Below are 23,712 nucleotides of genomic sequence, written 5' to 3' on the forward strand. Positions count from 1 at the left end.
CGTCACAAACCTTGCGAATCCAATTACTTCACGAGTTTCAGCAATAGTCGTGAAATTTGGCAAACCCACAAAGATTTGGGGATTAAGATGTACGAGATTTTTTTTTTTTTTGTATTTGAAATTGCATTGCACTTCGACGGTATATCATGGTCATACATCAAGACATATCATATATAATCATATATATACATTTGATCCAGCTAATGCTTTATTTTGCGAGCAATGGGTTATGAAATATGGCAGGCTCATTGACCTTCGGTGGAGATAGCAAGTCACATTATTTATTGTGTAAAAACTATGTTTGCATGGTACCTGCATATTGCGGCAACTGATCGAGAAATAGTAGAGATCATAAAAAGTTCCTAAATTTCAAGGAAAGTTCCTATAGGAAGCTGCCACAAACATTGGTGTCTGGATGAAAATTGGTTTATACAGTTGTAGTAGAATAGACCTATAGCTACTTTTTGTTTTGGTAAGAATGATAATGTGCAATACGCAACAATACCTGTTTTTACAATTTAATGTATTGAATATTCCTGACTTGAAATTTCATACTACGATAGTAATGTTCAGATGGGATGCTTTGTAATCCCGTTGATATTGAAAAAGTCATTTCAAAACGAATTATAAACACATTTACTTTCTATTTACGATACGACTTTACTTTACAGGAGTAGAAATTACCAGTTTGTATGTAAGACAAATCTACAACCTGCTGAATGATATCAGTGAGATTCGATTATGAAGTATATGTTATACTTCACCTTTACATAGTGATAATAACGAGCCCTTTACATATAAATGTAGTTATTATTTACATCTTCACGTCTCGAGAAAGTGACAGAACAACTACAGGGTGATCAGTACACCCCCAATAGCACATATTTGTCATTTAGATACATAGACGGACAGAAATGCATACAAACCTACGTATTTGCTAAAAAAAAAAGAACACACAAACATTTGCAGCTAAAAGTCAGCGGTTGTATGGATGACGAAAATGTTTACAAGTATTTTTTTTTGTTATACTAAAATTGTAGCCTGACATAATAGCTACGCTATCATTTGACCATTCTGATGTCTTTTCTGCACACAGGGTGACGGTGAAGAATGCATGCACTTATTATTATTTTCTATCTCTTTGTATTTGTCTTTTCATTGTTTATGTATTAGTATTATCTATTTATTTCTTATTTTCATATTAAGAAAGGTGAATATTTTTTTGAGAGTTCAGGTTATCGCCTGCTTTGACCCGGTCCCAGAGTTGATCCAGTTTGCACTGCAATCCGTCAGTACCGATACCAAACATCTGCTTGACCTCCTCAGGGTTTGAGACAACGTACAGGGCCTTGCGGAGCTTCCCGTTGTCGTCCTGTAAATCAATGTGTTGAAATCATTTTAAAGCACATGTCTCTGTATTAAAAAAAAAGTAATTATTGTATTTTGGATCGATACACTCTACTGGGGCTTTATTCGACGAATTTTATATTCCATGACATTTTTACACTGAAATCGGATGCATAAATTTTTGCATGATTTCATGGTAAGATATTTGGATTGGAGATATGGAAACAAAATACGAATGAAAAAAAGGAGAAGAAGAATTGCTATTGTTGGATGCCTCAAACAATCAGGATATGTGTAGGTAACCCTCTTTAGCAAGGAATGTTCTTTAATGCGAACGAAAAATGACCAAAAGGCAAGCTATACCAGTTCCACATAATTTTTTTTAACAGTCTTCCCTCTGAAGAGTATTTCAATACCTTTTCTATAGCTACGGTTCCAGCCGAAAGAGTTGCGTCTTTCACACCAGCTGAAGAGAGGCAGAGCAAGGCTTTACGGAGATCACGAACAACCACTCGTCCTTCGACCGAACTCAGTTCGCCTCCGCATCGATCCAAGTAGGCTGTGATCGGCTCAACGCTGCAGTCCGTCGACAAAACGCAGGACGAAATGACGCACTTGCTGCGGAGTTGTTCCGCGATGTGACACGTAGCACTGCTTGACTTCGTCTGCATGCCCATGTTGCCATACTCTGGAAATAGAACAGGTGACTTGCTTTAAATATTACAGAATTGTTGTGGTCCCATTGGTCAATGAACATCACGGTCTAAATCATTACGTAAGTATCTTATAATAAAGATACTACGACTTTTCAGTTTCCTATTATCTGGAAATGATTATCTTTGCAATAAGATGAACTGAAAAAAAAGCATAAGTTGATCTAAGCATGGTAAAGTATGTGAAGCTACAGCATATCACGGAAAATATGCAGGTGAAAAGTTCGACTGGCGTTTACCCTGACTACCCTATTAAACATGATCATTTTAAATGCGTGATCAAAAACACACAGACAAAAAATTGTCATAAGAAAACAACAACAAGTGACTATCATTCCCTACCAGGTTTCAACGCCTTTCGGTTTTGAAGAACTGCGGATAACGTGTACAGGTAAGGGTTTAGCGAGGAGTTTAGTAGTAGAATGAATACGGCTGTCCAGGCGTAGGTGTCTCCGGGTATGTCGGCCACTCCTGAACTGGCAAGAATGCCCATGATGATTATCGGCATCCAGCACGCAAAATCTGTTCCCACCACGAGCGCCATTTTAGTTGTCATTGTAATTTGCTCCTTCCTTTTTCGGGAGGTCACAGCCCTTAGGCAAGATAGAAAACAAGAAGAAAAGAAAACCACATAATATATATACTTGGGCCATTGAAAATGCAGCATCAATCGCATAAGAAAAGAAATGTCATATCAACACTTCTAAATCGAATAACGTAATTGACAATTGTGTATATGCATGTGACTCTGCATCACAAAACCAAGAGAAAAGTCGCCAGATATGGATTTCTTGTTCATGGCAGATGTTAAAATAGCATGTTACTCAATTCAAATGGACTGTCTTAAATCTAAATATTGGAAAACTAGAAATGTCGCTATGGCGACTGATGCCTCCGCCATTATGCATGATTCCCCCAATAGACGTATAGTACCATGTCTTCACAATTTTTTTTTTTTTTTTTAGGGGGGGGGGGGCGGCATTGAAACCTGGCCTTTGACCCTTAACCTTTGACCTTTGACATTCTGGCTGGAAATTTCCTGGAGAATCTCCATTAGGTAATGCATGTATATATTACGTATAAAAACTAATAATGCAAGCATTTCATACACTAGTGTATGAGGGAAATAGTAAAACATTGAGGAGTTGATCTTGACCTTTGACCCCATGACTATCGACCTATGACCCCTAAATTCCCTAGATAATCTCTGCCAGTCAGTACATGCGTATGTACCAAGTTCCATGAAGATACATTGAACCATTTGTGAGAAAAGTGATATTACATTTTCACCTAACCTTTGACCTTTTGACCTTTGACCTTATGACATGAAACTCTCTCTGGAGAATCTTTATGCAGTAGTACATGTCTACACCAAGTTTCAAGAAAATACCTTAGGGCAATGCATAGATATTAGGGAAATAGCAACATTTTTAGCATTTGACCTTGACCTTTTGACCTTTGACCTCTTGCCAATGTCACTGAAATCTACTCAACTAATTGTCCCATCATTCATCATCCTTGGACCAAGTTTGGTGAAAGCTGCTTTATCCAGTTTTGAGTTATCACGTAAACAGATAAATTTCAGGATTTGACCTTGATCTTTGACCTTTGACCTCAGTCCGATTTCACTAAAAAACTAATCAAGTAATTGTCCCATCATACATCATCCTCGGACAAAGTTTGGTGAAATTTGCTCTATCCAGTCTTGAGTTATCGCGTAAACGGATACAATTTCATGATTTGACCTTGACCTTTGACCTTTGACCTTTGGCAGATTTCACCCAAAATCTAATCAACTAACGTACGTACGGACGGACGGACAACCCGAAAACATAATGCCTCCGGCACCACTTCGTGGCGGAGGCATAAAAAGCACCCACCCTAGAAAAGTGTCTAATGAAAAAGGAAGCTGTGAAGTAAATCACTTCCCCATTCATTTCATGATCCCAAACTTTGAAACATTTTAGAACGACAGTCCTTTCAGAAAATATTATGTATACATCAAGGTTGAATCGGTTTGCCCACTTCACCTATTTTGAGTCCTCACATAAAATCAATGCGCGCGACTTTTGTTGATTTTGTGATGCACAGTCACACTTACATTTTAGACACAGGTCATCATAATACCTTTATGTTCCCCAAAACTTACGAGTTCCTCGGCAACGATAACTTTAAAACGATTTATTCAATCCAATTACATCTTCAGGGTATGAAACTATAATTCATTACCAACATTTTACAGAAAACCCCATCCGATTTGCCTAATTTGTCAAAGAGAAATTAAGATCTTTGTACTAGATGTCAGGAATCTTTTTCCTCTTTTCGAAGTGCTAAACTCGGAAGAAACAAACCCATGAAATGTTTTACAAGGATCCAAGTATCTCTGTAACCACTCAGCCGAATTGAATGGCTTTTTCTGCAAAATACAGATAAGATGTTATATTCTTAGACCCTGAAATAGTATTCAGTTATTCACATTGAACGTTATCGATGCGGAAATCCGATTGTATTTTTCTTTAAGGGGGACTCACTGTAGGCCCTACACCCATCAGCAATGTCTGTTCGTTGCGCGTTGCTTTTTTTTCTTTTACTTTCATGGGGGAGGGGGGGGGGGTATTTTGGCTATAAAAACTATGACTGGTATTAGCAGTACTGCTATCAAGTGAAACAAATACGAATTCCCTACATTGCAATGACCATTGATCGTAAGAATGTTTGCGATGAAGCATGATGACATAAAAGAGAAAATACAGATGTATGAAGAGTGGCAGGATTCCATACTTCTATGCCAAGCACACAGTCCCATAACCCCTGCCTTCCTACCATTTTTTTGAGAATTCAATTAAAGGAATGCATCATCAACCCCGTATCTAACTTGATTCTTTAAGATTATATAAAAAAAATTGTACGTACCCCATGTAAACAATCGTCTTTTGCGACCTCCTGACACTGACGTAGATGACGAAGTAACACAGGAAAGTCAGTACGAAGCAGACGAAATTTGTACAGATGAAAACGCCAATGGAGTATCCCCATCCATTCATTCGCTCTTTCGTTAGGGGAAGAGCTAGACACACGCTCGAGACTCCATAAAACCCTCTGAAATAAGGAAGGGGGAGAGCCGGAACTAGACTCAAGATAAGGGAGAAAAGCCAAGACGCGACAACCAAGATGCGCGCAGAAATGGGTTTGAGATGTAATTTCGTCTTGAAGGGAAACACGACACAAAGGTAACGATCGATGCTTATTAGCATAACGAGTAGAACGGAGACTTCGCTGGAAAGCACGGAAAGGAGCCCCGCCATCTTACAGATTAAGCTGCTGGTCCATTCCTCCGCGTGGTGGGCGTAATTTCCACGATAAATAGCATCGGCACGGGCGATGATGAGCATGTAGATCCCCATCACTAGATCGGAAATGGCGAGGTTGGCGATGAGGAGAATCTGCACACGATTTCTGCCGCCTCTCTTGAGCTCTCTCAGACGCAGGAAAAGAGCCGCTGTGTTGCCGAGCAGAGCGCTCAGACCCAGGATCCACATGAATGAGCGGAGAGAGATATTTTTCAGAAGATCGCCACATGAGGAGAACTGATTGGTTACGCCATGGCATGTAGCGCCACGTGGTTTCAAACAACAGAACCCATAGTTGTTGGTATAACTTTGAAAATTAAAAGATAAGAAGAATAACGTTATCAATCAATGAAAATGTTTTCCAAAAGTTTAACAACAATATAGTGTAGTAAAAAACCACGAACAAACAAAATAATAGTCACACCAACAGTTTAAATCAAATGCTTCTTTAACCGATGAGTAAAATGCTCATCTTATGTCTTTGTTGTATAAAGGTTCCTCTGTTTTAAAACAGGAGGCAAATTATAATGCTCCAAGGTAGTTCAGCGTTTTCTTCTAATTGTGACCCTGCACCTCAAAACAAACAAAAAGTCGCCAGACATGAATTTTTAGTTAAGACCATATTCTGAAAGAACAGACTTTAAGCTTTAAATTGATGTATAACTCAAATCAAATGGACTCTCCTAACCTATCTAAATACTGGAAAGAAAGCACAAACTCAGGAAAAGTGTGAACTGAGAAAAGAGGCTCTGAAGTACAGTGTCTATTCAAGCGCTTAATCTTTACCAAACCGTGCTGGCTGGGCGATGAATGGGACAAAAAAACAGGAAGTAAACCACCAGAGTAACAACAATGAAGGGATTATCAGATTAGACTGAAATTAACCAGGCCTCATTAACACACTCTGTCCATAATTAATGCCAACTTTCAAAGCAGTAGCATTATCCTTTCAAAAGTTATTACAGTTGAAAGTGAGGAGTGTGGACAAGGTTTTTCAGAAATGAAAGAGGGATTCTAAAGACACACCTAATCACACTATTCTACAAAAATGTTGGAGATAAACTGCTAATAAAACACACTTTCCTGCCCGTTTTATGATACCAAATTTTAGCATAATGTAAAAGAAGACCCGCTCTTTCAGAAAATATGAAAAAGAGAAGTTCGGCTAGGTTGACCCATTTCACTTATTTTCAGTCCTCACGCAAAATCAGTGTGTGCGACTTTATGTTCGTTTTGAGGTGCACTGTCACAATTGCATTTTCGTATGAACATGATAATAATAATTATTCGATGGAGTAAAAACACACATAAATGTAAATACACATAATACAGACAGGCTTACATGTGTTTGATGTCACTTAAATTTTTGAAGGCTTCACTAGTGGCCTTGATATTTGATTTTGTATTCGTCTGGGTCATATCCCTGCAAAAAGAAAACAGACAGTAAAAAAAAAACATCATTTGAAAATTTCTAATAATAAGACCAACACATAAAGGCGAATGGCCTTGCATACACACTATTACACAAAAAGAGGTTGGTAATGGTCAAAAAGATAAGATACTCTCCGTTTTCCAGCTGAGATGATTTTGATTGTAATCGTACGTGGTGTTATCATACATTCATAATCCACTTCTCTTTTTGAATGGCAAGGATTTTATTTGAAGAGACAATCTTGCAAAATGCAAGATCAACCCTATTTCTAACAATCAGAAGATCAACTAGATTGCATAAAACAAGGTAGCCATTGACATTTTCATTGAGATATTATTTTCAACACTTGACGCCATATTGATGTACTTTTCTGTGATCTATTCTTTATAGTAGAATATGTGAAAAAAAATCAACCACATATCTTCAATGTCTACCATTGATTTTCATTCAGATTCATTTTGAATATCACTTATTCTTATTACTTTTCTTTAGACAAAATAAACAAAGTTATATCTGTTTTCTTCGCTAAATTTAAACCAGGAAAACATGATGCAATCGTCGGACACTGGTTTTAAATCAATTTATGTTGTTGCATTTATGTTAGACTCTTCATATCCTTTTAAACGTTTCGTGGCTTTCATGTCCGATCATGCCCATTCACACACCAATTTCAAAAACTCAATCCTCCATTTTGTACCATGGCCCTATTCTTTGGAATACTCTTCCTCCAACACTCAAGAGTAGCAAGACCTTACGTCAATTTAAAAGGCTTTATAAAAAACATATTTTTGATGAAATGTATCTGAAACTGTAAGTATAAGTATGCATTGTTTCCACCTCTGCCTCTTTTCTTCTCTTTTCATTGTATCTTTGACATTTGTGACCCTGCACCTCAAAACAAACAAAAAGTTGCCAGACATGAATTTTAAGTTAAGACCATATTCTGAAAGAACAGACTTTAAGCTTTAAAATGATGTATAACTCAAATCAAATGGACTCTCCTAACCTATCTAAATATTGGAAAGAAAGCACAAACTCAGGAAAAGTGTGAACTGAGAAAAGAGGCTCTGAAGTACAGTGCCTATTCAAGTGCTTAATCTTTACCAAACCGTGCTCGCTGTCTGATGAATGGGACAAAAAACAGGAAGTAAACCACCAGAGTAACAACAATGAAGGGATTATCAGATTAAACTGAAATTAAAGATGATTCATTAACACATTCTGTCCATAATTAATGCCAACTTTCAAAGCAGTAGCTCTATCCTTTCAAAAGTTATTAGAGTTGAAAGTGAAGAGTGTGGACAAGGTTTTTCAGAAATGAAAAAGGGATTCTAAAGACACACCTAATCACACTATTCTACCAAAAATGTTCGAGATAAACTGCTAAAAAAATACACTTTCCTGTCCGTTTTATGATACCAAATTTTAGTATAATGTAAAAGAAGACCCGCTCTTTCAGAAAATATGAAAAAATCAAGTTCGGCTAGGTTGACCCATTTCACTTATTTTCAGTCCTCACTCAAAATCAGTGTGTGCGACTTTATGTTCGTTTTGAGGTGCACTGTCACATTTGTTTTATCAAATGAATTTGTATGATAATTGTTTAGTTGAAATGTATTGATAATTGTTTGTAGGGGATCATTTCCAACAAGCCTCTTGTGTGCTTTCTATGATCCCTCCATTCAAAATGTATAAATGTTCTAAGGCAATTGTATTTTGATATTTGTAGATGTTATGTTTTGATATGGAAATAAATGAATGAATGAATGAATGAATGAAGTGATATCAGAGTCATACATTTTTTGTTAATGTAGTGCAATATCTCTCTTATAGCTGCATTTTTGTAGACACAACTAGTAACCACTGTAGAGTGACAAGAATGTAATTCTGGTAAAGTTTTCAACTTACAAGATGTGTAAACGCCTCAGGTCGAAGAAAACCTCTGCTGAAATTGCTAGAAGGGCATTTCCAGACACATTCCTGTGATGAAGTCAAGCCGTCAAGCAAAATATAGTTGCATTCCCAGAATCTTTTACACATACAATGACACACGTTTGAATACATTTGTGTGTGCGTGTGTGTTTGTCTGTGCTAAACATAGTTATTCATGTCTGTAAATAAAATAATTGAATTTCCCGGTGGCTGAGGAGTAATAGCGCCATGGGAACAACTGTTGCAGGAGCATGTCCTGGAACCATCCAATATAAAACCCAAACGGGTGCATCCACACATACCAAACTTAATCAAACTAATTGGGTCCCATGTACGAAATATATATGATATGGGCAATGTAGTCTACTAAAGGATTTATGACGTGACCATCAGTCATAATAAGAAACCTACATGTATGAAATGAATTCAAGACAATACAGTCTTTTTGGACGGTTTGAACATCACCTTTCCAAAGTGAGATGCAAAGAAAGACAAATAGCCGCATCTGCCACTGGACCAGATCGCCTCGAGGCTTCAGCTCTACCGTGCGCGCTGCGGACAAGCCAAGCGTACAAATCACAACGTACGCACATGTGCATGTGTACGGGTGCTGTTCGTTATTCCGAAGGTTCGTTGATCCGAAACACGCAAATTCCCTATACCTAGCGGTTCGTTAATCCGAAAATGAAAAAGGGTTCGTTAATCCGAAGGCTCGTTAATCCGAAAATGAAATATGGTTCGTTATGCCGAAGGTTCTTTAATCCGAAAATGAAATAAGGCTCGCTATTTCGAAGGTTCGTTATTCCGAAGTTTTGCTGATCCAAAAATGAAATAGGGTCCGTTATTCCGAAGGTTCGTTAATCCAAATATATGATATGGTTCGTTATTCCGAAGGTTCTTTGATCCGAAAATGAAATAGGGTCCGCTATTCCAAAGGTTCGTTAATCCGAAAACGAAATAAGGCTCGTTAATCCGAAAATGAAATGAGGTTCGTAATTCCGAAAATGAAATAAACTCACTGTATTAACAAAATATGTTGTCGTAATTAAAAAGCTGCTTGAATATTACGCAATGAAAATTCGATATTGTCTCTGGGGAGGATGATATACACGTGTATATTTTTAGGTAAAGCACGTCGTGTTGCGTGAAGAAGTGGCGTAGATCAAGAATCTTGACTTTAATTCAGTCTGAACAATTATTTACCTGAGCGATTGGATTTAGAGCGTAGGGGACTGTGTGATTTTTCTAAAGCCTATTTTCAGACACCCTCACATTTTCAATGATAATAACAGTAAGGACGTCATATTGCAAGTTTGATATTAAGTGCTTCATTATGCCCCACCTTCCCCTTATATGGGAACTTCGACATGCAGCGGCTCCGTGTTTTATGATCTCACACCGTCCACCTTCATAATGGTTATTTTTCAGTACTCGGTAGCATATTTATTTGATAACGATCAATAAAATCGCCAACATCTAGGCCTATACGTATATGTTTGTTTGTTTGTTTATTTGTTTTTTAATTAATTGTACCAATATAGAATGACGGGGCGTGTTTTGTTTTGGTAAGGTGCTTACAGATAGTCCCCTTTTTATTTTGTGTCTGCGTGGAGGTGTGTAGAGGTGTCTATCGATCCTTCGAGGTAATAGTGTCTTATAAGGAGATTTATTTCATACAGGCGAGGTATTCTTAAGGGGTAGTATAGTTTTGGTTGAGATGGGAGATTAAAATTCTAACTTTTTGCAAGATAATTAGAAATCACCTGTGAAATTTGAAAAGGATACAATTCTAAAATAGATTCAAAGTGTATTGTATTAAGATCGGTTTAAATGGCCGAGATATCAAAAAACAAAGTAAAACATTGGGCCAAACAAAAGGTGGGTCCAACGTTTTATTAGAATCCCTTTGTTTTGAATATCTCAGCCATTTCAAAACCAATTTCATCGAATAAAATTTACATTTCTCTCGTAGAATTAAGGAGTCTTTCATATTTCATAAGAAGTTTCTAAAAAAAAAAAAATTGGAAACCTTACGCCCCATCTCAGCCAATACTATACCATCCCTTTGATTTTGAATGTCTTCCCTTTATTTTAAGATGGTGACTGCTTCCCCCCCCCCCCAAAAAAAAAAAAAAAAAAAAAAAAACCAAACAAACTTATACGTTTAAATAAAGTGAAATACATGCAAACTGACAACTCGTTTTTTCCACTTCTAACGATGGGTACCGTAACTTGAATACCCAAACAGTACACCTATGTGTCCAAAATCGGGTTTTACACAAAAAGAGTTACAGTTTCTTTTGGTAATACGTAATACAACTAGTGTCATGGCAAAGGTTATCGTAACGGAGTGTAAAACCCAATCTACTTAACTTTACGAGAGCTAGAAATGATACAAAGCACTGGCTTAAATTTTGTCAGTTACCATAACGATATGAATTCCATGTGTTACCATGTCACACAAAAAGTGAAGAACTGCATAAATTTCTCATTGAATTCATGCAAAAATAATGTCTTACCTAGTGACTGATCGGTAGGACAAGTTCGATTATACACTCTTCCCAGTGAAACTTATTACGAGAGATGTTACATTTGAAATCTGCTTGTTGAGTATATTTGATTGTTTATTTGTTTAAAAGCCGTTAGTCCACGCATGTGTGATTTTGTTTTCCTGCTTGAGACATATTAGGGTCGCAAAATATGGCAATTCTTTCAAATAATGAATGTATTATCCTGACTATGATGAAGAAGTGAAGGAGTGGGAGGGGGCGAGCTCATCCTCCGGAGGAGAAAATACCTCTACTTTCATCGTTAGTATAATGTACAAATGAAATTACAAATTACGACGGCATGCTATACGCCGCCGATAAAAGTTTGTATGGAATTGCGTGTGTTTGTGTGTGATTGTTTATGTGTGTGTTCGTATGTGTTTGTGTGTCCAAAGAGAATATGAGTATGCTGGTATCCCGTTTTGAAAGTGAACATGCCTCTCCTGCATTGTTATGATTATGATGATGAATTCTAGACTACCGATAAACGTGAGGCTATAAGGCGACGACAATGGGGGTGAGAGCGGATAATTTGGACATTTGAACATTAATTTTAAAAGTTCTATGTACTTGACCTCAATACACACACTCACACATAATCTAAAATGCGCACACGTATCAACGAACGCATAAGACAGTGATTACATCACCATATTTTGTCACGACAATAATTGTACTCTTTTTGGGGAATTTTAAGAGCCTTATTTCATTTTCGGATTTACGAACCTTCATTTTCGGACTAATGAACCTTATTTCATTTTCGGATTAACGAACCTTCGGAATAACGAGCCTTATTTCCTTTTCGGATAAACGAACCTTCGGAATAACGAACCTTATTTTATTTTCGGATTAACGATCCTTCGGAATAAAGAACCTTGCTTCATTTTAGGATTAACGAACCTTCGGAATAACGAACCTTATATCACATTCGGATTAACGAATCTTCGGAATAACGAACCTTATTTCATTTTCGGATTAACGAACCTTCGGAATAACGAATCTACCCGTGGCTACCCGTTCAATACCCGCCGGTGCCAGGGAAAAATGTCAGGGTTAACCCACTGGCCCAGGGTACGGGCTGATTTTGCTACAACACGAGTTTCCGATAGACACCTGCCCGAGTATACTCGGGACTTTCTAGAGTCTGCATAGTAAAAGTGTTCTGTACTCGTTGTTTCGTGCTTTGAATTACCGCGTACTTAAAGGGGACGGCTAGTAACATGGTCAGTGGGAATCAGTGGGAAGGCTCGGGTATGACTGTTCAAATTCTTGTGGGATTAATTCAAGAGTAGATGATATTATTATCTATTGTGTGAAAAGTATTTGTTTCAGAACGGATTCATATTCAAGTTATGTGCAGTTTAATGCCCCGTCACTGTACAGGCATGCTAGCCTGAAACCATTAAACTGCGTGTTACTTCAATAGGAGACCATTCTGAAGCAATTATCATTTTCACACAACAATAGATAAATGTACTCTTAAATGAATCCCACAAGAATTGGAACAATCATCCCAAGCATTCCCAAGCATTCCCACTGATCAGCTACTAGCCATCCCCTTTAAGGAAAAGGAAGGAGAAAGTCGAGTTGTCATTAGTGAAATTATAAGCGCGAGAGTAGCGATAACACAATGCCCATATCCAAGGATATAAAGGATCGTTTAGCTACCCGGGAAAAGGCGTATCGCGTAACTTTAGCTACATGTTCCCTACTGTATCATTTCGGGATTATGTCAGCAGACAGGGCGCACGCTGTCTAAATCAACTACGCCATATAGTTCCCAATGAGCTACATATCAACATTTCGAATTCATGGGTAGCTCAACTAAATGTGATTTTCTCGGTTGTGGTGCCAGCAACTTGTGGCTGTTTTTGACGAGACGGGTCACATGTTGTCAACACGAATACTAATACAATGAATGCAAATGAAAATGACCCTAGCATGTCCCTTTCGATTGTATTAATGAGTGTGACATGAAAATAACACTCGTTATGATTTTAACAACTCTGTGTATGCATTATTCATTACTCAAGTGTTCAGGATAAACCATAAAAGTTATAGATATGTGGGACTGCTTACATTTTCCTTATGTTCTGTATTCCCTTGTATCAGCTCCACATCAGCACTTACTTAATGTCCTACGTTTCTTAACCTCAGCTTAAACTTTTAGATATACGCCTACTCTGTTCAACGTACAGAAAGCGGAGATTTCTGGCCATCTCGAAGGCACCAGACGGAATATCATCGAGGCCAGTCTTCGAAATATCCCTGTTGATAAGGAAATTAAAAAACATAATGTCATTAACGAGTGGAAGTTGAGCATGAATTAGAGTGGTTTCAATGTTTATGGACAGGGGGCTTTCTGAACCAACGATATACTAAGTGCCGGTAAAACTTTGGGAAGACAGGTGTCGAATAGTTTTTTGTCTACCACTACCGTCCATATTTACTCTGAAACAATATGCGAACAATGGGAAGAATTAGATTACAAATTACATCCAACTTGCCGAAATACTTCCTTTTTCTCGTATAGGTATGTGCATTTCGTAAATGAAATTAACTGAGCGATGATTTCGCTACGTATACTCCAACTGCGCATGTATTTTTCTTGATTTAAGAGAGTTATTATCTTCTGCGAATGCAGTTTTTAGAGATCTTAAAGCGCCGTCTTGTTTTCAATCCTGGCTTACTGTCGGTTATGCACGACAGGATCAAAGCAAGAAAATATATTTAAAATGGAATTGTGACACTTTTCACAGAAAGAGGTGTTTAAACTCATAAACGAGCCATGTATGATCATGTGTGGAAGATCTAAGGTTAAAACTAGAGAAGATTGAACCTGCATCATCCTAAAAGAAAAAAAAAACAAGTTTGGCATTCGCTTTGATGGTTCTGAAACACAGTGATGGTTGATCCATGTCCTGGAGTTTAGAAATTTACTTACAATTCACGGAGATTGAAGTAGTATGATGGCCAGATGAGAACGCCTTTGGTTTTAAAGAGATCAACTGATGAATTCGAAATTCTCAGAAAAGTAGTTTTCCGGTTAACCTGGACCACACTGGGAGGTAGAAGGGTAATGCCATCAGAGTATACAATATGCAAATTCTACAATAGTGACCAGAGGAGTTAACACAGTAAAGACCTGATTTAACGGAGCGCGGGAACTATTTGCGAATCTGCAAAAGATTGCCAAACGAACGCGGGGGTTCGGAAGTGTCGTCAATATTGTTCGCGAATGTCGTTTTTACTTCGGCGAGAATTTCAAAAAAGTTTGACTTTTTTTTTTTGCAAATCATTTTCGCACAATTGGTTGTGATTTGCTAGTGATTTGTCTTCGAAATCATCCTTAAAGCCTCGCTATATGTGCAAGACATGCGCGACCTTCGCAAAATGTTCGTGGAACCCAAAACAGACCCCGAAACTTTATATTTTACGACATAACCGCAAACTGTTCGCATACCTTTTGAGACATTCTCACGAACGTTTAGCGCACGTTTGGGGATAAATCAAAATTGTAGCATACATCTGCATATCAAACAACTATTAACAACTTTATACAGGTGTAGTACAAACATGGAATTAAAAGCCAGCAAAGATAACGAAATGTTTGATATACAAAAAAAAAAAATCGCAGAATACCCTTAACTCTTTAGGGTGGGATTTCACGGAGCACGCGAATGTTTTGCGAAGGAAGCGAATGGCAAAATCCAGCATTCGTATTTTAGTCTGCAAAAGATCGCAAAACCAACGTGAGGGTTCGGAAGCGTCGTCAATTGTTCGCGAATGTCGTTTCTACTTCGGCGAGAATTTCAAAAAAGTTTGAAATTTTTGGCGAACCTTTTCCGCACACTTGGTCGTGATTTGCTCGTGAATTGTTCTCGAAAGTGTCTTTAAAGCCTCGTCATATGCGCAAAACCTTCGCAAGATACGCGCGATGTTTGCAAAATGTTCATGAAACCCCAAACAGACTCCGAAACTTTGGAGAATGTCTCGTGTATGTTACACGAAACCTGCGAACTTTTTCCGATCATTTTACGACGACGTCGTAATCACAAACTGTTCGCGTACCTTTTGAGACATTCTCGCGAATGTTTAGCGCACGTTTGGGGGATGTATGACGTATACCTTTTCTACAAATAAACATCGTAGCATACATCTAAACATCAAACAATTATCAACAACTATAGTAACAAAAGAAATTAAAGACTAGCAAAGAGAAAGAATTATTTAATGTTTGATACACACAAAAAAAATCTCAGAAAACACTAAAGATTAATCTAAAGTATGTAAAATTTCATTTGAACTATAGAGATTATGTGCTGGAGGAATGCAAAAAAAAAATCAAATGCTTTACTAGTTGAGATAGGTCCTAGGGAAAAAAAAAAATAGGCAAGCACACGATAGAGAAATGAGAGAAAAAGAAAGGAGAAATAGAGGAAAGGAAAAAAAAATTCAACTCAAGACAGTTTCCACCTCTCCTTGGGTACATTTTCTACCATGATTATTGCAAAATTTTCGTTGTTCACATTTCCGTCGCGTGTTCTTCGTGTACGTAACATGCTGTACTTTTTTTGGCTTCATAGTCGGAACACATTCGGAGAAAAACTTTTCCGAATGTTGGATTTTGTCATTCGCGTCCTTCGCAAATCGTTCGCGTGCTCCGTGAAATCCCACCCTTACGTGCCACGTCCGCACGTCCGACACAATACGACGCACAGTGGGCCAGAGAGATACCAAAGTGCGCCAAAAGTCACTTTGGGCACTTGGGATTTTTTTAATTTTTGACGTGCGCTCTTGAGAGGCAATACTTTGAAGAATATATCATTAAAATATTTAAATCAGGTATGTACATTAAAGGAGTATATTTCCTACCTGAAGTAGCAAAATATACTATTTTAAGAGTTTCAAAGCAAATTGTAACCTCTTTGATAAATAAGTAATTTCAACATGTAGTTTTTGAGATATCAACCTGTAATTTCTCCCACATATTTCTCAGAGTTCATTTTACGTTATGAATGCCGTAAAAATGCAAAGAAACTTAATGTTCATTATTATTTTACGCTAAATATCCTGGAAAAGAGGCTAATTATTTGTCTTTTTGATGTACCCTAATGAAAAGTTTAGATTGCTACGGATTTCCAACTAAATTCTATTACCACCACATTCCCTGATGTCTCAGCTTTAAGCTGATACCAGATTTGGCTGCCACCTTTTGCCACTTTTTGTGTTAGAGCCGATTTTCCGCGACACATTACGTCTATTTTGGACCTTGCAGCCGCTTAGGATTGCTGTTATATCATACGGGGCCGCATGAGGGCGGCATTTTTATTTTTTATTTTTGTTTTCGCACGTTAAAGGCACAGAAACATGAATAACACTGAATAAGAGGCAAACAGAGTTATAAAATGCATGTATAGGGCTAGTCCGGCACCTAAAAGACCCCTCCTGCGAAAATAAAAGAGTACATAATTGCACATAGCCAAGGCCATAATCAATAGCCATATTGTCCATATAAACATAGCCACTACTGTAAACATAGCTATTCCCACTGCGATACATATTGTATGGACACCTAAATACTTCGATCCTACTCTTGACATAATATGCAGATGGAACGTTATATACCAAAACACAGAGATTTTATTCTCATCGGTTACGCGTTGGAAGCAAAGTCTGTTACTTTCCGGCCGCTCAGCAAAGTGTATAGGATCGCAGTTTGTGAATCCGATTGCAGGTCAAAGTCAGACATTGCTCACGTGATCCTCATCGGACGATCTTGCCTCATCGGATCATGCCTGACATGTCTGACATTGACCTGATAGGCGACCAATACAAGTCGGATTCATCAGACTGTGATCCCATACACTTTGTGGGTTGTCGGAAGCAAAAAAACTTTGCTTCCGACAACTGATGAGAAAAAAATATATCATTGTGGAGAGTGCATGAATTTTTATTTCTATTATGATAGTGATTCCGATAAATGTTTCATTCAAAAAAAATCTTTTTATTTTAGCTTTTCCAAGTAAACTTTAATACACGGCAGTTTCATTCTTAGCTGTTAAGTCATAACCTTTCATTTTCCTGATTACTGACTTCACAATTTGTTATCTTTCCATTAAAATTAGACAAAATGGTTTTTGCGCTTGTATGAATTGATATGGCATAGGCCTAAGTTATATGAAGTAGAGAGATAAGAACTATATCGGAGATTGATTTTATATCGCACATTTATGTCCTGCTAGAATAAAGTAAATAAATTCACCCAAACGTATAGCGTACATCATAAACTTATATTCTAACTAGTATACACGGACAACAGTATCATTTTGCAGTACGGGTGTAATATGGAACTTTCAGCATAAATTCGATTCTTTTAACGAAACCCGAATGTTTATATGTGACCCTGCACCTCAAAACAAACAAAAAGTCGCCAGACATGAATTTTTTAGTTAAGACCATATTCTGAAAGAGCAGAATTTACGCTTTAAAATGATGTATAACTCAAATCAAATGGACTCTCCTAACCTATCTAAATATTATAAAGAAAGCACAAACTCAGGAAAACTGTGAACTGAGAAAAGAGGCTCTGAAGTACAGAGTCTATTCAAGCGCATAATCTTTACCAAACCGTGCTGGCTGTGCGATGAATGGGACAAAAAACAGGAAGTAGACCCCAGAGTAACAACAATGAAGGGATTATCAGATTAAACTGAAATTAAGCATGCCTCATTAACACATTCTGTCCATAATTAATGCAAACTTTCAAAGCAGTAGCACTATCCTTTAAAAAGTTATTAGAGTTGAAAGTGAAGAGTGTGGACAAGGTTTTTCTGAAATGAAAAAGGGATTTTAAAGACACACCTGACCACACTATTCTACCAAAAATGTTCGAGATAAACTGCTAAAAAACACACTTTCCTGCCCGTTTTATGATACCACATTTTAGGACAATGTAAAAGAAGACCCGCTCTTTCAGAAAATACGAAAAAGTCAAGTTCGGCTAGGTTGACCCATTTCACTTATTTTCAGTCCTCACGCAAAATCAGTGTGTGCGACTTTATGTTCGTTTTGAGGTGCACGGTCACATATATAAACTTTCTATGACATGTAAGCATCGTGTATTCAATGGTGTAAAAGCAGTGTCAGTGAATGTGAAAAGATAGATTAATCTTTAAAGAAAAAAATAACATCCTAAGATTTGCATTGCTTTATTCGTCATTTACAGACAGATTTTTGGTAGCCAATGAAAAAAAAAACAGCATCACAGTGACGTCATATGAGTTTGAAATTATGTTCAATCAATTCTCCGCCCCCAATTACCCTTAGACACCAAATTTGGGTAAAAAGAAACCACGGAATATAATTTTGGCGCACTTTGAGCTCATTCTGGCCCACTGTGCGACGGTGTGCCAACTTCTTCGCATATTAAGCTCAAATGCACACACCTGCCCAAACCTATCAATATATCGCCAAATGCAGTAGTACCATGAAAGCGTTTGTCGCGAGTCCGATAGTCTCACATATACATAACGAGCATTTTATGTAAGGATTGATCAACAAGCAGTGTTCCCTACTGGATTTGCGTGTAAATTCCAAGTTTTTGTCACGGTTTTGTGTGCAAAAGTCAGGCCTTTACAGTAATGCAGCTATTAGTCATTTGAAAGAAAAACGATCATAGATTTGTCACACAATTTACGTCAAAGCAAGGCTTGACATTTTGTCAATAACTTTGCTTGCTACATGTCCTGTTTTTAACAGAAATGTAAAAGTGGCATCGATTTGAAAACAACAGCAACAACAATGTTTTCTGAAAGCATAACATTGTTGGTATTTCCGAATAATGTGGCACACGTACAGGGGGTTTCCATCATGACACAAAGTGATTATAAAGTATGCCAAAATTCAATATAAAACTAAAGATTGTGTGTGGGAGAAACTGCCAAACAAGGGGGGGGGGGGGATTAAGTGCTTTACAAGAAGAGGTAGGTCCTCAGAAAAAAAAAGAAAACTGTAGGCACACACACAACAAAGAAATGAAAGAAAAAGAAAAGGAAAAATACAGGAAAGAAATAAAAACAGCTTCAACTCAAGACAGCTGCCATCTCTCCTTTGAAACATTTCTCCCATGATTGTTGGAAAAATTGCGTTGTTCGCATTTCCGTCGCGTGTTCTTGAATGCAATGGTACACATGACATCAGCACGTACGTCGCGAGAACTTCGCACAAGTTGCGCAAGAATGGTTTTCGGGTTTATGGTCGGAAGACATTCGGAGAAAGACTTTTCCGAATATTGGATTTAACCACTCGCGTCCTTCGTAAATCGCTCGCGTGCTCTGTGAAATCAGGCCTTTCCCTGTTAAAACCTTCTCCACCGCACGTTGCCTCATGTATAGCTGTGATGAATTTAGATAACGGTATGAAATTTTCGCCATCAATAACCAATGTGATACCATGTTCGTATCTTTAATCTTCTGATAAACATGGATTTCTTTAAATATTTTAGAGTCAGGAAACAGCAGCTAGATGTTGTTGTTGTTGTTGTTGTTGTTGTTGTTTTTTTTTTTGGGGGGGGGGGGGGTTGTTTTTGTTTAAAGAGCGTACTCACGCTTTAATTAGACAACGGTTTCAAAAGAGGCCGGAAAGCAACGAAATTCGGAAGACATGGACAAAACACACCCGGACACACGTTTGAAGAGCGCCGAGTGCACAGATTCATTCGTTGGAAAGGATCAGTTACCATTCCATAACGAAATTGTACAATTATGAAACATCATCCTAGCGATTCAAGCCTTTTTTTTTTTGCATGGGTACTTTCAAATGATAGAAAATACAATGGGTTACGTCATTTTCTGACCCACTTTATCTGACACACTCTTTCTGACACACGTTTTATTTTTTTTTTTTTGCCATTCACTTTGTACACGGGGCAGTTTTCATGAGACGGCCTCTGTTATTGGCTACTGTGCTAATGAATATTCAAGACTATGGTATGGCTTGTCGAACGTCGCGCTCAAGGCCGGCCAATAAGAGGCGGCCAGGAGCTGGTGAGCTGGAAGCGCTCGGCAATTTCTAACCTCATCCACGTGTAGGCCTTGCTACTACGTGCGCTTCCATTACTTTTTTTTTTCAGCTGTTTAAATTGCGCGCTACATACACTGCACGTGTGATGGGTGCAGGGAGGTATTAGGTGAGACCAAAGTAGAAGCGCACGCACGCGGTGCAAGACGTCCCTGGATGATGACAGTACGGTAGTCGGTGAGTGAAATGGCAAACAAATTGACGACATACGCACACAATTCACCCGCAGGAATCGTCAAATGTAGTACACGTGTACAAAGTATAGTATGATGCAATGTTAAAAGCTGGAAACGAAGAAGAAGAATATATCCACAAATGGTATAGAAATTATTCGCCTACTTTCAACAAAACAGTGCAAAAATGATCAAAATCGGGTAAGAACTAAAGAAGTTATATTTCAAAATTTCACAAATTTTCGGAAAACACTTCTTGACCAGTCTTTATGAATATTCAAATGAGCAAGTTGATGATGTCATGTCCTCACAATTTCTTATTCATTTTATATACAGAAATGACAAAAATATCATGTTTTAGCTGTATGAATTTAAAACTTGCCTTGTAACCACCCAAAATAAAAAAGAACAAATGTTAATTCTGATATATTATTGTATTGGAAAGTGCTCTTACCCGTATTAGCTAAAAACAACATTTTTTTTCTGAATTTCATATATAATATACATGAAAAATTGTGAGGGAATGACATCAACTCGTTCATTTGAATATTCATAAGGGAAAAAGGGAAATTTCAAAATGTCATATCTTCCTCATTTCTTATCCGATTTTTGTCATTTTTGCTTTGTTCTGCACAGAAATGTTTTTCTTTCTTTTGAAATTCATTTATTTCTAGGGTTGAATTCCTCTTTAAGTGGCGATCAACGTGTTAACTAATCTATTATTAGGAAGAAACAAGCTTTTTTCAGATAATGAACTGCACTTGCAAATCGCACGTCCATAGACTACCGGTTCTCGACAGGGCATGTACATTACACATAGAGATCAGCATAATGCTACAAATCACTGAAAAAAACAACGATCCGAGTGTAAAGAAGTGAGGGGGAACACTCGACGGCTGCACGGGGAAAACGCGCCACAGCAACTGCAGCTTGCAGGACTTTCCATCCCGTACAGACCGATTATGACGTGAGGCACTCCACGAGAAGGTATGTAGTAAATTTTGCAAGTTTTTAGTCCGGATGGGTCTGATATATCAAATAAATATCATCAGTTTATCAATGTTTCCTTCAATCTAACAATAGATAGGGACCTTGAAACTTGCGACATAAAGCTTTGACCAACGTCAGTTGTTCAAATATATGTGCGTGATATAATACTCTATCGACTGGGAACGTGCACACTTTCTATCATTGATCCCTTGGAGCTGGCCCACGGCCGTCGGCCGGTTGGCGGTGCGTTGCTTGACACTCTCGCTAACATGTTAGTCGTACGTGATTTGCTGAACAGCAACTTGTTTATCACTCTAGGTAGCTGGCCGATAACTATTAGATATTCAATAGCTAAAAGCAAATCAGACACAGAATCAGACCGAGTGACTCATTATGAAAAAAAAAATCGTAAGGCTGTTGAATATTCATTAGCACAGTAGCCAATAACAGAGGCCATCTCATGAAAACTGCCCCGTGTACAAAATGAATGGCAAAAAAAGTGTGTCAGAAAGAGTGTGTCAGATGAAGTGGGTCAGGAAATGGCGTAACCCAAATACAATGGAATTGTTTTGTCCATTGGTAATTGCATTATCTTGTTATTATTCAGTTATAATTGTCGGAAAACTGGTCTGCAACATACCCATTTTGTAACTGATTTGTGACAATGCATTGTCAACATCGCTTCCACGCCTGCGACCAGTACACACCCTGGCACCTGCAATAACTACTGTGTTGAATAATCAAGACCAATAAAAGCTATGGACGACTAGAATTAATGATTGTTCTTTAATACGATGGACAGATGGATCTTTATCTTATTGCCAGCTTAGAAACTTACATTCGCTTCACGTCAAGAGGAAACTGAATGACTCCAGACGACTTCATAAAATTGCATTGCACGTTTTGTCCTACACACTCACACTCAGTTGGGCACGTAGAGTCGATTTCTGTCGAAGGCAACAGAACGGGAGAACGTCACAATGACACTGATAGTTCATCGCTATGAATTATACACGGAACAGAGAAAAGGTGTTCATTTTCAAAAATCTTGCTATCATAAATACCTTTTAACTTACCTGATGTAGTTGAGCTATGGAAATTAGACACAATATCATCTTTGAAATAACAAAAAAGAAATAAAGCAATATTTCAATCAAGAAAAGAAGAAAATCGAATCTTAAAGTATGGTCCTAATTTTCTGATTTTCTGATTTTATGTAGATATCAACAATGAAACATGTTTATACACACACACACACACATATGTACTATACATATAATCTTACGTCTAAGATAGGATTACTACTTAATCATGTATGCGTACATAACAAAACAAAATATGCATTATATACATTAATTAAGAATGCAGTCATCATTTAAAGGGATCGTACAGTACCTGGTTGAGACCTAATTCAGGTTTCTAACATTTGTTGGTGAGATAATGAGAAACCTCTTATGAAATATGAAAGAGCATGTAATTTTATGAGGAATTCAACCTTTATTTGATGAAAATTGATTTTTAAATGGATGAAATATCCAAAAAAGAGCGATTCTAATGAAGTGTGGGAACCACACTTTATTACGATCGCTTTGTTTTACTTTGTTTTGGATGTTTCAGTAATTCCAAACCCGATTTTCATCAAATAAGCTTTGAATTCCTCTTAAAATGGTATGCTCTGTACTATATCATAAGTGTTTTCTTGGTATTTCGCAAAAAGTTAAAAGCCCAATTCTCATCTCCACCAATACTGTACTATCCCTTTAAAGGATGATTCATCAACATCATGTTTGTATTCTTATTTATCCAAGATATCCTGACAGCAAGAGTCTGAAGTCAGAAGAGAATTGCATTCTGGAGTAAATTTCCATGCACTTAAATAATAGTATTAATCGGGGTTGTCAGTACATTTGATTTTTCTTTTAAATCAACATACAACGGTGTTAACTCCCCTCCCCAAAAAAGCAAAAAAAAAAAAAAAACCAAACAAACAAACAAACAAACAAAACAAAAAACAAAAAACAAACCCCCAAAACAAAACAAAACAAAGACAATAATGTGTGTACCTGCGTTTGTCTGGTGTGTGTGTGTGTGTGTATTATATATGAAATAAGATGGTTAAGCAAGCATTTAATGTTATTCATCTCA

At 37.5% G+C, this 23,712-nt stretch overlaps 1 pseudogene; it reads right to left on the reverse strand.

Moving 5' to 3' along the window:
• Positions 1-1,201: 1,201 nt before the first annotated feature.
• The window catches only part of LOC139743167 (uncharacterized), a 144,647-nt pseudogene continuing 122,136 nt past the window's right edge, over positions 1,202-23,712 (reverse strand).

This window comes from Diadema antillarum, unplaced genomic scaffold (genome assembly GCF_040938485.1).
Source record: "Diadema antillarum isolate AM-2024a unplaced genomic scaffold, OU_Dant_1.0 seq00001055_RagTag, whole genome shotgun sequence".
Lineage (NCBI taxonomy): Eukaryota > Metazoa > Echinodermata > Echinoidea > Diadematoida > Diadematidae > Diadema > Diadema antillarum.